The sequence below is a fragment of the Lathamus discolor genome, chromosome 2 (assembly GCF_037157495.1).
Source record: "Lathamus discolor isolate bLatDis1 chromosome 2, bLatDis1.hap1, whole genome shotgun sequence".
NCBI lineage: Eukaryota > Metazoa > Chordata > Aves > Psittaciformes > Psittacidae > Lathamus > Lathamus discolor.
The window spans coordinates 57,486,498-57,499,498 of NC_088885.1; the positions used below are offsets into that span (position 1 = coordinate 57,486,498).

Below are 13,001 nucleotides of genomic sequence, written 5' to 3' on the forward strand. Positions count from 1 at the left end.
GAGAAAGACTTACTGCTTATAAAGCTCCTTCCTCTTTTAACCGTATGGCCAGCAATCACTTTCCATCACCATGCCAATAGCTTAAAGCATCACAGAAGGTTTGGGTTGGAAAAGACCTTAAAGCTCATCCAGTTCCAACCCCCTGCTGTTGGCAGGGACACCTTCCACTAGACCAGGTTGCTTCAAGCGCCATCCAACCTGGCCTTGAACACTGCCAGGGATGGGGCAGCCACAGCTGCTCTGGGCACCCTGTGCCAGGGCCTCACCACCCTCACAGGGAAGAACTTCTTCCTCAGACCTCATCTCAATCTCCCCTCTGTCAGTTTAAAGCCATTTCCCCTTGTCCTGTCCCTACCTGCCCTTGTCAAAAGCCCCTCTCCAGCTTTCTTGTCAGCCCCCTTAGGCACTGGAAGCTTATCTAAGGTCTCCCTAGAGCCTTCTCGTCCCCAGGCTGAACAACCTGTCTTCACAGGAAAAAGCTCCACACAACAAAGGGACTTTCTACTTGATTTTCACTGTAGCATATGGGCTTCACTTCAGATTCTCCCCTTGATGGAGCTACAAAACAACCCAGAAACTTCCAGAGGGCTAATACTGCTTGGATCAGCCCCTCAAGACTCCGTGGCAGTACCTTTTCCTAAAGGCATCCAGGCTGCTCTGACAGTGTGTAAGGAAAGGCTACAGCACAAGGGAGGTCTTGGGCATACAGTGATGCTCACTCCAGCTCCATGGGGTGAGAACTCAGGAGACAAATGGAGGGAAAAGACAAAAATTGTGGGTTTGCTTCCCTGGGGCCAGAAAAGATGTGAATTATAACAATTTAATCATGAATTTCACCCAATTGGATTTTGCTTTAGGTACAGCCCCTGGAGAGAAGCAGCTAAAGTAGAATCCCAGCTGTACGTACCCCGGGACAAAGACTGACAGCTTGAGCCGGGTGAGCTTTAGATGTTCAGAGAAACACTGGATTCACACAGATTTACTTTACTACATTGGCCTCCTGGTTTTGGAGGCTAGACCTTTCGCGTCTGAAGCTGGCAGCACTATGCTACAGCTGCATTAACGTTTCCTCCCCACGTGCACACATGCATGAGTGCATGCACCTTTCTCTCCCTTGCACAAATAAAAAAGGCTCCTACCAGCACTGAACCAAACCATCCCAACTCTTCAATTCTTTGCATTCACAGAAAAATAAGCTCTCTTATATTAAACTAGAAACACCACCTCCAGTTTTAGCACGTGTTTTCCTACACGAGGGAGTTGCGGGATCATGGCTTCCATTAAGGACAAAGAATTCCCTTGGTGACAATTAGCAGCCAGACTCCAGCCTAAGCCCTTGTATTTTAACAAGTGGACGTCATTGCCATTACAGCCACTCCACCCCATTGAGCTGTAGGGCTGAAAATAGCCTCAGCTGTTGGGCTCCATATCTCTCCATCTCTCGTCAGAGCCATATGCAGAAACGAGAGGAGCAGGAGGGGGGGGGTTGCAGTGTGAATCAGGATTGACACCAGAGAGGAGCTCAGAGCTGAAAAAGCCCTTGATGAAGAGAAAAGCAGGACTAAGATTGTGCCCTGGAAACAAAACTCAAAACACTCCTTGCTGCCACCTCTCTGCAGGAGCCACAGTTATTCCAGGGTCTCCATGCACAGTCCTACCTCCAACTTGGGGACAAAACGTACCATGCAGAATTAACAACTCTAATCTGGATTTTCCTCTCTTTTCTCCTCTCCTCTGGAGGCTGGTGTTTGCTCGTTTAGTAACATGTCCTAAAGTAACTAAGCAAAGCAGTCCACACTCAGTTCAGACCAGAAGAAGACTGGGTTAACTCCCTGTGCCTTCATCTCCATCTTCAAATATGTTTCATAAAGCAACACATACTCCAGCTTGACATAGAAATAACCTCACCCCTCTCTCAGCTACAAACAACAGTCTCCACTGTCTCCTGGACACCAGCGTCCCCAAGTCTACTTCTCTTTAGCTGAAGGTTTAGGTCTTACCTGGAGTCTTGTGTGAGTCTGAGGAGAAACAAAGCTCTGGGCAGGGTAAGAAAAGCCGATTCCTACTGAGATGACAGAAGGGGGAAGGGGGATAAGGGGAACAGAGGACATGGGGATACCATGTTGGGTTTGGTTCCCCCCCCTTACCCCTCCAGTAAAATAAAACAGAAACCCCAGCGATGGCAGTGATGTGCAGCAGACGGTCCCCCCGAGTCCCCCAGCAGTGGCTTTGCTGCCCAGGGTTAGGCTGTGCCACCCCCCTGCCCGACCCCTCCTCTGGGTTGTCCTCCTTCAGTCAAATTGCTGACGTGCTTTGCTTTCCCTCTGCAGCCCAGCTCCAAAATAGCTCCGAGTGTCATTTACCGGGGAGATTAGGTTTCCTGCAGGAGAGAGGCAAAAGGGCATCGTTTTAGGGATTCACTGGGATGGTCCAGCAACAGCAGGGGGGAAAAAGACATCAGACACATATGTGTTCCGTGGTGCGGGGGACAGGCTGCAATGACCATGTGGGTCAGAACCGCTCCCAAAGAGTCCATCCCAAAGCCAAGTGTTGAATGTGGTGTGGAGACCCAGGAACGGGCAGCTGCCAACTTACCAGTGTCGCACATTGGACAGAAATTCTTTTCCAAAGGCATCAGATCAATGGTAGGTTTATTTATAACCTCCCAGGCAAGAGCGGTGACAATGGTGAATAAATGGCAAGTTAACAAACCTAACTGCATCTCTCCCTTTCTTAACCTTAGTGCATGTCACCCTACTTTTTCCACCGCATGAGTCTGAAGCAACTGCAAAAATGGCATGGGTTTTACACACACCACATCTCAGAGACTCACATTTTCTGTATTTGCCAGTAAAACTGCTACTTTTTTAACAATTTCTTGAACACAGAGTTCCGGAAATTGTTGAAACCAACAGCAACTCTTATTAGCAATCAAAGTGTTTTGAATTTAAAAGTCATTTCTGCTAATGATAGAGGTGCTAGAACAGTGTCCAGAGGCTCCCCCACAACCACTTTACCACCGCGTGGTGATCAGGAGTGAACTATGAGATAGGCTTATTTTTGGCAGTAAACAAAGCAGATAATGTGCTGCATAGTCCGAGCATGTGGATAAGCTGAAGACACAACAGTATGTTATGTTTACTCACTTTTCAGGGCACAAAAACACCATTAGGGAAGAAAAAGGGAGTTTTATTTGGGATTTTGGAAGCAGGGGTGGGAAAGAGTTAATGGGACCAAAGATGGGGAAGGGCAATAGCTGCAGAGGAAGTGCTTTTTCTGCCTTGCACCCAATAGGAATCTCAACTCCTGAAGCCTTCAAGTCTTGCATTGGGTTCACGGGGCATTTGGCTACTGAAAAACAAAAAGGGAAAGAGATCCAGCATGACCTGAGTGCTAGTGGGATGTCCTTGAAGGCAGAGCTCAAGGAGAAGTGACAAGGATGAAAAGCAGTGGGACACCATTAACTTCATGCAACGGGATAACCAAGGAGAAGGACGCTGGCCTGCAGGAGACACTGAAGCTGACCCAGGACTGGTTTCTCCACAGGGAAGAAGCTGGGCAATGGTTTGATCTAGAAGCAGATCATCTTTCAGATGACCTGCTGAGAGCAGGGCTGTCACCTACTGGAGAACTGACTCAAGGGTAGAAGGGAAACAGCCTCAGTGAGTGCAAGATCTATCACCATCTCCCAAAGGGAGAAGGGAAAGGGTAGCATCAACCAGTGATACTCTGATGAGGGAGACGGAAGCTGGCATGTTACTGCCTCATGCTGCCCACTCCTTTCCAGTCAGAAGAGAGTCAGAATTTACATAGCATGGAACAAAACCAGCCGTAAAGTTATAGGATTGAGGGGGGAAAAAGGTATAGAGATCTCAGGTGACATCTGAACTCCCTGTGCCTTGGTCGAGCAACTTCACTGGATGTTTAAGGACAGCTCTATGAAACTCCTTTCCCCTTTTAAAGACACGGGCCATTTTGCTCAGTTCTAAACCTCAGTAATCGTTATTTGAAGATGTTAATTGTAAGACAAATGGAACCGCATCAGCTCCACTTGGCAACCCTCGTATGGAGATAGAAAAGCCTTTGCCTGGCTTCCAAAACACAAGCTCTGATGCAGCTCGCTTCTGAAACGAACACACATTTTATGGAAGGACTTCCTTGCAGCTTGTTTCTGTGGTTCACCTTACGCCTCTGAGAGAGACGGACTTCCATTTCGCCTTTAGCCAGCAAGTGAAACGTGTGGAAGGTGGGTTTTATTTTAAGGAAGGCTTTGAAGTGTAATTTGGTCAGCAAACCTGTGCAATCCCTCCACACTGGGAGGACAATCCTTCCTATGGTCAGAGGAGAAGGTTGCCCAAACTGTGTTTAATGTCCCAACGTATTGTCACCTGTTCACCTAATGGGAAAAAGTATCATTGTCGGGATTGCTTCCCACCTTGGCATAAGGTCATGGAGCATTTATCTTGCCATTTAAGATCCTTGCAGCTCATCTTACGGTGTATGCCAGTACTCAGCACTAGCATCTTCTAGGCAACCTGCAGATGAGTGATAATCACTTCTGTTTCCCCCTTTTTGGATGCTGGGACTTGCCCTAATTACCCTGACAGAAGAGGATTACCCAAGATACTCTGAAAGGTCACTAAAAGCAAGATGAACTGAAATATCTACAGTACCAATGAGTTATTTATCTATGCAGGACCTACAACATGCCACAGGTTTAAAATAAAGGAAAATCTATATACGATGAGCTAATAAAAGTTGGAATTCATAGAGAAAATGATGAAAGGGTTGAAGGAACCTGGTTTTGAATGGAAACAATTAGATGTCACCAGGCACAATACTAGTCCCTTACTCTTCGAAAAGCCAACAGACAGCTTTTCCATAGGTCTGTTTTCTTCGATTCCAAATAACTGGGAAATGTGTGTTAAATAGCTACTTACATGGCTTTAAAATAGAGAAATAACTTTCCTTGCACTTGAAAGCTGTATCTTTGAATTCCAAAATTCTAAACTCTAAAGTTGAAAGTAACAAGATACCAAATGGATTTAACCATAGTCTACAGACACAGAAAAAAGCTGTGCTTGCTTTTCCTCCAAGATATAAATGAAATTCTTTGAATTACTATAACTGGTAAGGCCTAAGCCATCAGGTCTTACTGCAATATTACTCTTAAGTGCTAGACTTTTTGCATAAAAAGGCATGTGTTTAGCTGAAAAAGATTCTTCCTTTTCCCTACAGGAGAATTTAATTTGATGTTTTTTCCCATGTGATACTGAACAAAAGTTTGAAAGCTGGTACCATCTCTTCCTCTGAGTTTTTACAGAAAACTAAAAAAAAACCCTGATGTTTTGTCTCCCCATCTAAGAATAATTCAGAAACCAAAAAGCCAACGCTAGTAACAATTTCACACCCAAATAACCCACAGACAACATGAGATATTTTTCCTACCATGTCTAATTCTGACAAGTAAACCCACCTCATTCAGAACAAACATCACTGGATCATGAGCAGCTCCCTAAAGCACTTCTAATGTAAGGGAGCATATCCCCCCCCCAGAATGTCACATATACAGGGCAGTTACTAATTGATCAAAGAGAAATTGAGATATTACCAACACAAACAGAAGTATTACAGTGAGTTAAAAAAAAAAAAGGTATTGGATTAATAATTAATATTTTTTCTTTTAAACTCAGCTTTTCAGAATTTTAGGAAAACCTGATTTGTGGACAAGAACAAAAGGCAAGAGTGACATGATATATGCTTGCTTGGCCTGGTATTAAAGGCTTCAAAAAGCTTATAAAGATTCCTACATATTCTTCCGTGCTTCCCTGCTCTTAACATTAAACTTTTCTCTACATAGCTAATCCAAATGCCTAACCTGTAGAACTCCTCCTGTAATTTAACCCTATATCCCCTGACTAGGGGAGACACGTGGTGCCCTTCCACGCTGGCAGGATGCCTGGAGACATTTGGAGACCACTGTCTCCACTCGCTGCCTCCTCCTCTCTGGCATGAGTGCCCCTAATTCATTCTGACCTCCTGATGGTTTCCTTCACTCCTGGCTGGACTGACTCCAGCTGTCTACATACATTTGACAAGCAAGCACCAAACCCAGGCCAGCCCCTCCGGCTGATGCCTTATCAGGGAAGATCACAAGGATTACTTGGGACACGTTGCTGCCTACCGCTGCCTTTGTACATCCCGCTATGGACTTCTGCCCATTCCAAAGCAGCCAGGCATTGTTGATCCCAAATCTTACTCAGGCTTCCCAGTAATCCTTCACATAACTGCAGCCGAGCAGCATTTTCCTATGTTGTCCTTGAGCAGTATATTACTTTTTAACACTTACAGAACTTACTGTATTTTCTTCATTCATGAATTTGCAATGATGGAAGTCTAAAGCCTGAATTACCCAAGAGACCTTACCAAAATCATAAGTTTGGTAAAATTATCATCAGTGCACCAACAGCACAACCTGCTTGATAAATCCTTCCATTAAATCTTCAATAGCTACACACCGAGTAAGGCTCGGCACCCATTCCACAATACTTGTTCTAGATTTCATTGCAAAGCTATTTACAAGACTGTCATAGAAAACAGGACCAAGTTTATTTTTTAATCCGATGCACATTAGTCTCTACCTATAACACTGTCACAGAGGGGAATTGGAGTGGACTGACAAAGCTTCACACAGATTAACTGTAACTCTCCTTTTTAGCATCTTTTCAGAGCTACAAGATTTTTACTTTTTGTTTCAATATCTTTCTGCGACTTGAAATCCAAATTCCTGGCCTATATTTTTCCCCCTGTTTTAAGAGAAGAAGTACACTTGGTTTCCTGGGATGCTGACAACCATCAGGGGCTTCATCATTCATGTTACCTCAGATCTCCTCACCAGCTGAAATATCACAAGTACTCTGCAACAAAGTTTGTGAAGTCCAGCCCATTTTAAAGCATTTTTCAGTTTTGAGACAATAGCAGGACATCAGAAGACGTTAGAAGTTGATTTGTCTTATGGAATGTCTCTTGTACGAGAAGTTACCTAAAAGTAATGTCTATTTTTAAGTGCTTAAGTAGCATCACTGATGTTAATGGGATTACACAGACACTCTAAGATAGTCATATGCATAAATTTCTTCTTAAGTAGTGGTTACAGTAAAGGAAAGTAGTGTCAGCATTGATAAAATTGTCCCATTTCCTCATCCCAAACCTTCTCCAGACCTTGCCCAATGACTCAGCTTATCCCAGTGCCTACAAATCACCACTGTCTGGCTCCAAATAGGCAGGTGCCCAAGAAATATGCCCGGGTGTCACATCAGCTTTTATTCTGCCTTTTCAGTTCCCTCCTCTCATACTTTACCAAGAGCAGAGCTCGTAGTGGCAGAGACAGCATTTTCCTTCTTGTTAATCCACTGCCCTGTGATCAGTGACAACGACTGCTTTGATCAAAACTAAAACTTTCATGACTGCATTATTATTGGGTGAGGCGAGTTCTGCTTTCCAGGGATCACCTAACTGAGTGCCCATCCTATTTATTATTCATTGTGAACCATGCCGGAGAAGCTACTTCTGATGGCTGACCTCTGATTTCCAGTCTGGGTTTCTATAATTCTCCCTGTGAACACGGATGGGTGTTATCGCATTTACAGTCACTTCTGTAGGCCTGCAGTCACTTCTAAAATACCTGGGGTGTGCCTTGGTGTGCTTTGATCTGCACGCCAGTGTAAGCTTGGCTCTTGTACCTTTAGTGTTTCCTTAAGCTTTGATGAAAAATTTTTGCCAGTTATCTAATGCTAGATATTTATATACTTATCTATACTGCTATTGGTTGTAGTCAGTGGCACTTACAGAACTTTCGTGTGGTTACATCCCAAGAGGCTGCACATCCATGCTTAAACAAATGCATACACAAAGGACTTACAATATTAGTAAGGCAATTTCTTTCCACATCACAGCAGAATTCAGTCCTTAAATTCTCCTCCCCTGGAACCCACATCAATTATTTGCAAGGGGATTAAGTAGCCACAAAAGCCTTCACGTACACAGCTATAAATCCACTGACCAGCTTTTCTTTACAATTAGTGATAGCACCTGTCTTCAGAGTCTAACCTGAATAGTTGGACTGAATTTTGGGTTGATTCTGATTAAAACGGGATATAACTTACTGGTAAGTGATGCCTCTGCTGAGCAGAGGGAAAACAGAAGCTGTTGCTGCCATACACTCTCAGCTGAAGAGTGGCCTCAACTGAACTACACTAACTCTGCCCTGTTTGGACAGCAACAGTAACTCAAACAAAAGAACATAATCTAAACCTACCCTCTTGTCAGTTTAAAGCAATTCCCCCGACAGACCTTTTTGGTTTACATTTGTTTATAATCCATTTGCAGTGACATTGATTTTTCAGACACCACTTGAGATTACAAATTCTTCAAGAGTATTTAGCTGAATTCACTACTTACGGAGGCTGTACATCTTTTGCAACCCAACATTCTTGATCTATGCACAGCATGATTCACCAGCTAGAAATCAAAGGCCTCCTCAGTCAGATTAAAGAGTTAGCACTGTGGAAACACAGTGCTTTCATTTTTTGTATGGAACTATTACTCAAATCAGAACAGTACAACCAAACTACACGGCTTCACAAAGGCCAGCCTATCAAATGTGCATTTCAAATACTTTCAATCAACATTATATAAAATCAACATAAGGTACCAGATGTTATCAGACTAATTCAGGCGTAATAGGCTACGAGGAAAACATTTCACTGCAACTGTTTTCCAAAGTAACTTCACAGGCAAGCTGCCAGCATAGTTATACTAAAATAGTTGCAACTATTCCATTACAGGTGTTTTGGAACAAGTATCAAAGCAACCAAGCTGCATCTGAATAAACGCAGAGAAACTCATCAGTGGAGGGATGTTTCTCGAATGATCTGCTGAATAGCAATGCTTTGGAAATCCTCTTCTCTACATAAGAGAAAAATAAATAAATAAGGGGGGGGGGGGGAAGCTTCTTGTAGTGTCCCCAAAATCAGCTTAGAAAACATGGGTCCAAACCAGCAATAATAACAGAATCTTGGAATCACGGCATGGTTTGGGTGGAAGGAACATTATAGATCAACTAGTTCCAAACCTCCTGCCACAGGCAAGGACAGGAACCTGCTAAGAGCAGATGAAGACTGCTTATGTCCAGAAAACAACAAATCTGATTTGCCTCCATTATCCTAGTTTGACATTTTTATAGAAAGACTTCAAATTTGGTTTCAAAGCTACCATGCAGGGCTAGGAGGGCACTGAGGCTATTTGGTAACCACAACTCTTACGGTTTGCCAAAGGTGACAGCTCTTGATAATCCTTAAACTAAAAGGCATGTGCATCCCAAACCCCCCAAGGAGCAGTGGGATAGACATCTCCAGAGCCCCTGTGATCCTCTCCGTGACCCACGCCTGACACTTCTCTCTCAGTTCCCTGGGTTAGAGATATGTGCACCCTGTGGTGTCACACAAGAGCTTCTCTACATCCTTCCTCCGTCACCTACATGATATGGGAAATGCAAAAACTCATGGACTTGGGATGGGAGTGGAGGGAAAAGGGAACCAGACGTTCATCTGGGAGGAACTCTTTCAAGAATGAGCTACAGAAAAGAGCTCATGTAACTTCAGATTGAGATATTTGACATGTATAGGTCAGCTGAGTAGGGAAATGCCCTGCCTGCAAATTACATTGTTTAAATAATTTAAAGCACCATGCAATTTTTTATTAATTTTCCATTACTAGAATTTTATCAACTATTTTTACTATATTAAAGTCCCTTCCAACCCAAACCATTCTGTGATTCTGAGTTTTTTTTCTGGAAGTCACCAGAGAAGGAAACGCTTTGAAATTGTGAACTCTAAACTGAGGAACATTTTTTATCCCCCGTCAGGTTTGAAATTTCACACCAGACTCCAAAGGAATTACAAGTCAAATTCCATGCAATGCCTGACTTGCAATTGGTAACGCATTCACAGACTATGCAGGATAGGATGAATCCCATCACCAATGTCAATAACAACAGTCAGATTATGCTCTTTTAATAGAGGAAAAAAGGCAAGGCAATCCCAGCCCACCAGACCTGCTGGACTGGCACCATGTGTCTGTGTGTTACCAAGAGGAACCTCTCTCTCTGATTTCCACATACATAAAACGGTGGGTGTCACACACAGAGCAGATGGGATCCTCAGAAGCCTACAAAGAGCAGCACAAATAACTAAGCAGGCATTTGCAGTGTATCAACAGTGTATTTTTGGACCATCTATACCTACCTGTTGTGCACATGCAGACGCACTATGTGCAATTCCTGACTATAAAGAGTTTCCATATACCTGAGATTTACCTAAATTCATCTCACTGAAGAAGGGAGAGGAGAATCAAGATCCGCATGTCCATGGTTTGAAAAGCACATTGTCTTTCAGTGTCTTCTAGGACATTTGGCATAAAAAGTTCTGTTTCTGCTTCTAGCTTCCAACCTCCATGCCAATAAAACCAGACCTCTGACACTTTTCAGTTTGAGAAGTATGCCAAAGTCATCACAACTGTCCGCTCCCGGAAATGCTCTGTGAAGTACTTACTAAAGATTATCCTTTGGTTCCAAAGACTTGAGGCAATTCTGCATTTTCAGAAGTTGTCTGTGTGACTCTGCTTCCAGATCAAGGGATATTCCTCAGACCCAAGAACAACAAATGTCAACCCAAACTGCCCGCTCCTCTTCCACAGAATTTGCTGAAGTAACACAAACCAGTTACAGAAATTAAAATTCTTCATGTTTTATGTAACTGTGTTAAAGCAGAAAAAGTAACATGTCCTCAAGGCAGAATTACCAAAACCAAATTCACCTCACATGGAGAACAGCAGCTGATAAACAGTGTCAGTTGAACTTAACGAACAGGAAGCTGGAACTGTTTATTAGGGACATGCATACGACACAGTTGATTATTTAAATAAAAGGAATCAAATCACATAAGTCACTAGAAAATTACACTGGCCATGATTTATTACAGAATGATCGTATTTTTTGAGACTTTCATACAGGTAACACCAACCTTACAATCTTTTGACCATTGTACCTTTACAGAAACTACATGTTGGTGTGCACAACCTGCCTGAAGCTGCAGACGTAACCCAGCCGCAGCCACAAGGCATCCCAGTGTTCCACAGAAACAACTAACAGGGACAAAAACAAGAAGGAAAAGCAAATAAGATTCACAAGTTAAGGTGTACCAACGCTGTGTAACATCAAAGTACATCCCAAAGACATCTGTGAAGTGTAATTGTAAGAATGCTACACAAGAGGTAGAAGTAAGATTTCTGCAGCGTTTGAACATCCACAGTGGTTTTACAGAAACACTTAAGCAAGCCTGAACTGATTAATGATTAAATCTTGTATGGACAACAAATGACTTTTTTTTAAGCTAAATTAGACCTTCACAACTTTCTGTTGGGCCTACCAAATGGATCAACTCACAACATCCTCCTTCAGTAATATTTCACTAGCAGTGTAAAATTTGCTATTTTAAGTGAATAAGTTTGACCAACAAACATGGAAAAGATATACTTCAGACATCAAATAGCATATTAAAATATAGACACTCTTAATCTTTGTATATCTGTCATAAAAAATAAAAGGAAACTTATTTTTCCCATATATATATTGGAAATAGTCTAATTCTGTGAAAAAACTATGCTCATTAAGTTATTACTGTGCATTAACAAGTTTTAAATTGGTTGTATCTTCTACAGTAAAAAAAAAATGTAAATCAATCTTCCCAGTCTTTCTCTGGCAATGATTTTAAGCTGACTCTTGATTTATTCTTTTATTCTAACAAGCTTTTTTTTTCTTTCCCCCCACTATATGCAAATATTTTCCTTTATAAAGCTTGTCTGGCAAATAAACAAAGAGGATTTATAGCTCCAGTTCCTCAATAACCTGATACATTTTCAATCTCCAACAGCACAGGCTACATACATTAAATGCATCTATTTCTTTTTTGCACCTCTGATTACAGTATTGCTAATGAAGAAAAATAAGGACATTCCATTCCATATAACAGACAAAATTTTTTGGCAAAGTTATTATCTAAAAACAACCACAAACAACAAACAAATTAGAAAGCAGTATCTATCAAAAAATAAAAGATGGCTGATTTTTACATAATGTGCTACAGAACCAGAAAGTGCTGGCAACCTAAATGGATAAACTGCACAGGAAATATATCAAGTTCTCTAGCATGGTTAAGGCTTTATTTCCATTGAAGCAGATCAGGATAAATCAAGGTGCAAAATCCTCAGAATGCCACAAATTCAATTCAAAGCTTCTGCAGTAGGTACATTCCTCAGCTTTAAAAGAAAGCAAAATTATCCTACTAATTCAAAGCTGTCAGTCTAGTGAGAAACCTTATTAAAAAGGTTGGGAATGCATCTTTTTGGAGTTTCTTGGTAACAAATGTTGAAGGTGAACTACCAAGCATTTACTAAGAGCCTACTAAACCCAGGATATTACGCCAGTAAAGCAACAAAGCCAGATAAAGAGAAAAACCTGTTAAAGGTACTGTCTTCAGTGGAAGCAGGACCACGCCTGCCTCACTAATTGCAAATGCACCTAATTATAAATAAATATATATATATATATACACACCAAAGTCAGCTGCTCTCATATTCACTGATGTGCAGGATTCCCTGTTCTTGTTCAACAGAATCTACAATCGTGAAGAGTTAAATAAACAGGAAGTCGAGTTTTTCCATTTTAATGAAACTGTCAGAGGGTACGCTTAGATGAGATATAACGAAGGACAAGCTGGATGGGGCTTGGAGTAACCTGGTCTAGTGGAAGGGAGCTGAACTAGATGACCACTATGGTCCCTTCCAACTAAAACCATTCTATGATTCTAAGAACTATTAGGGAAAAAACCCAAACCCAACCAAAAACAGAACCCACCCCCCACCCCCCCAAAAAAGCCCCCCAA

General features: G+C 42.2%; 1 protein-coding gene across 1 annotated transcript in view; it reads right to left on the reverse strand.

Annotated features, from left to right (window-relative positions):
• OBSCN (obscurin, cytoskeletal calmodulin and titin-interacting RhoGEF) overlaps positions 1–2,205 on the reverse strand; it is a 185,376-nt gene extending 183,171 nt beyond the window's left edge. Inside the window, exon 1 of the mRNA XM_065666939.1 lies at positions 2,001–2,205. The gene's annotated coding sequence lies outside the window, so the exon portion shown is untranslated. The remainder of the gene's footprint in view (positions 1–2,000) is intronic.
• Positions 2,206–13,001: the final 10,796 nt, after the last annotated feature.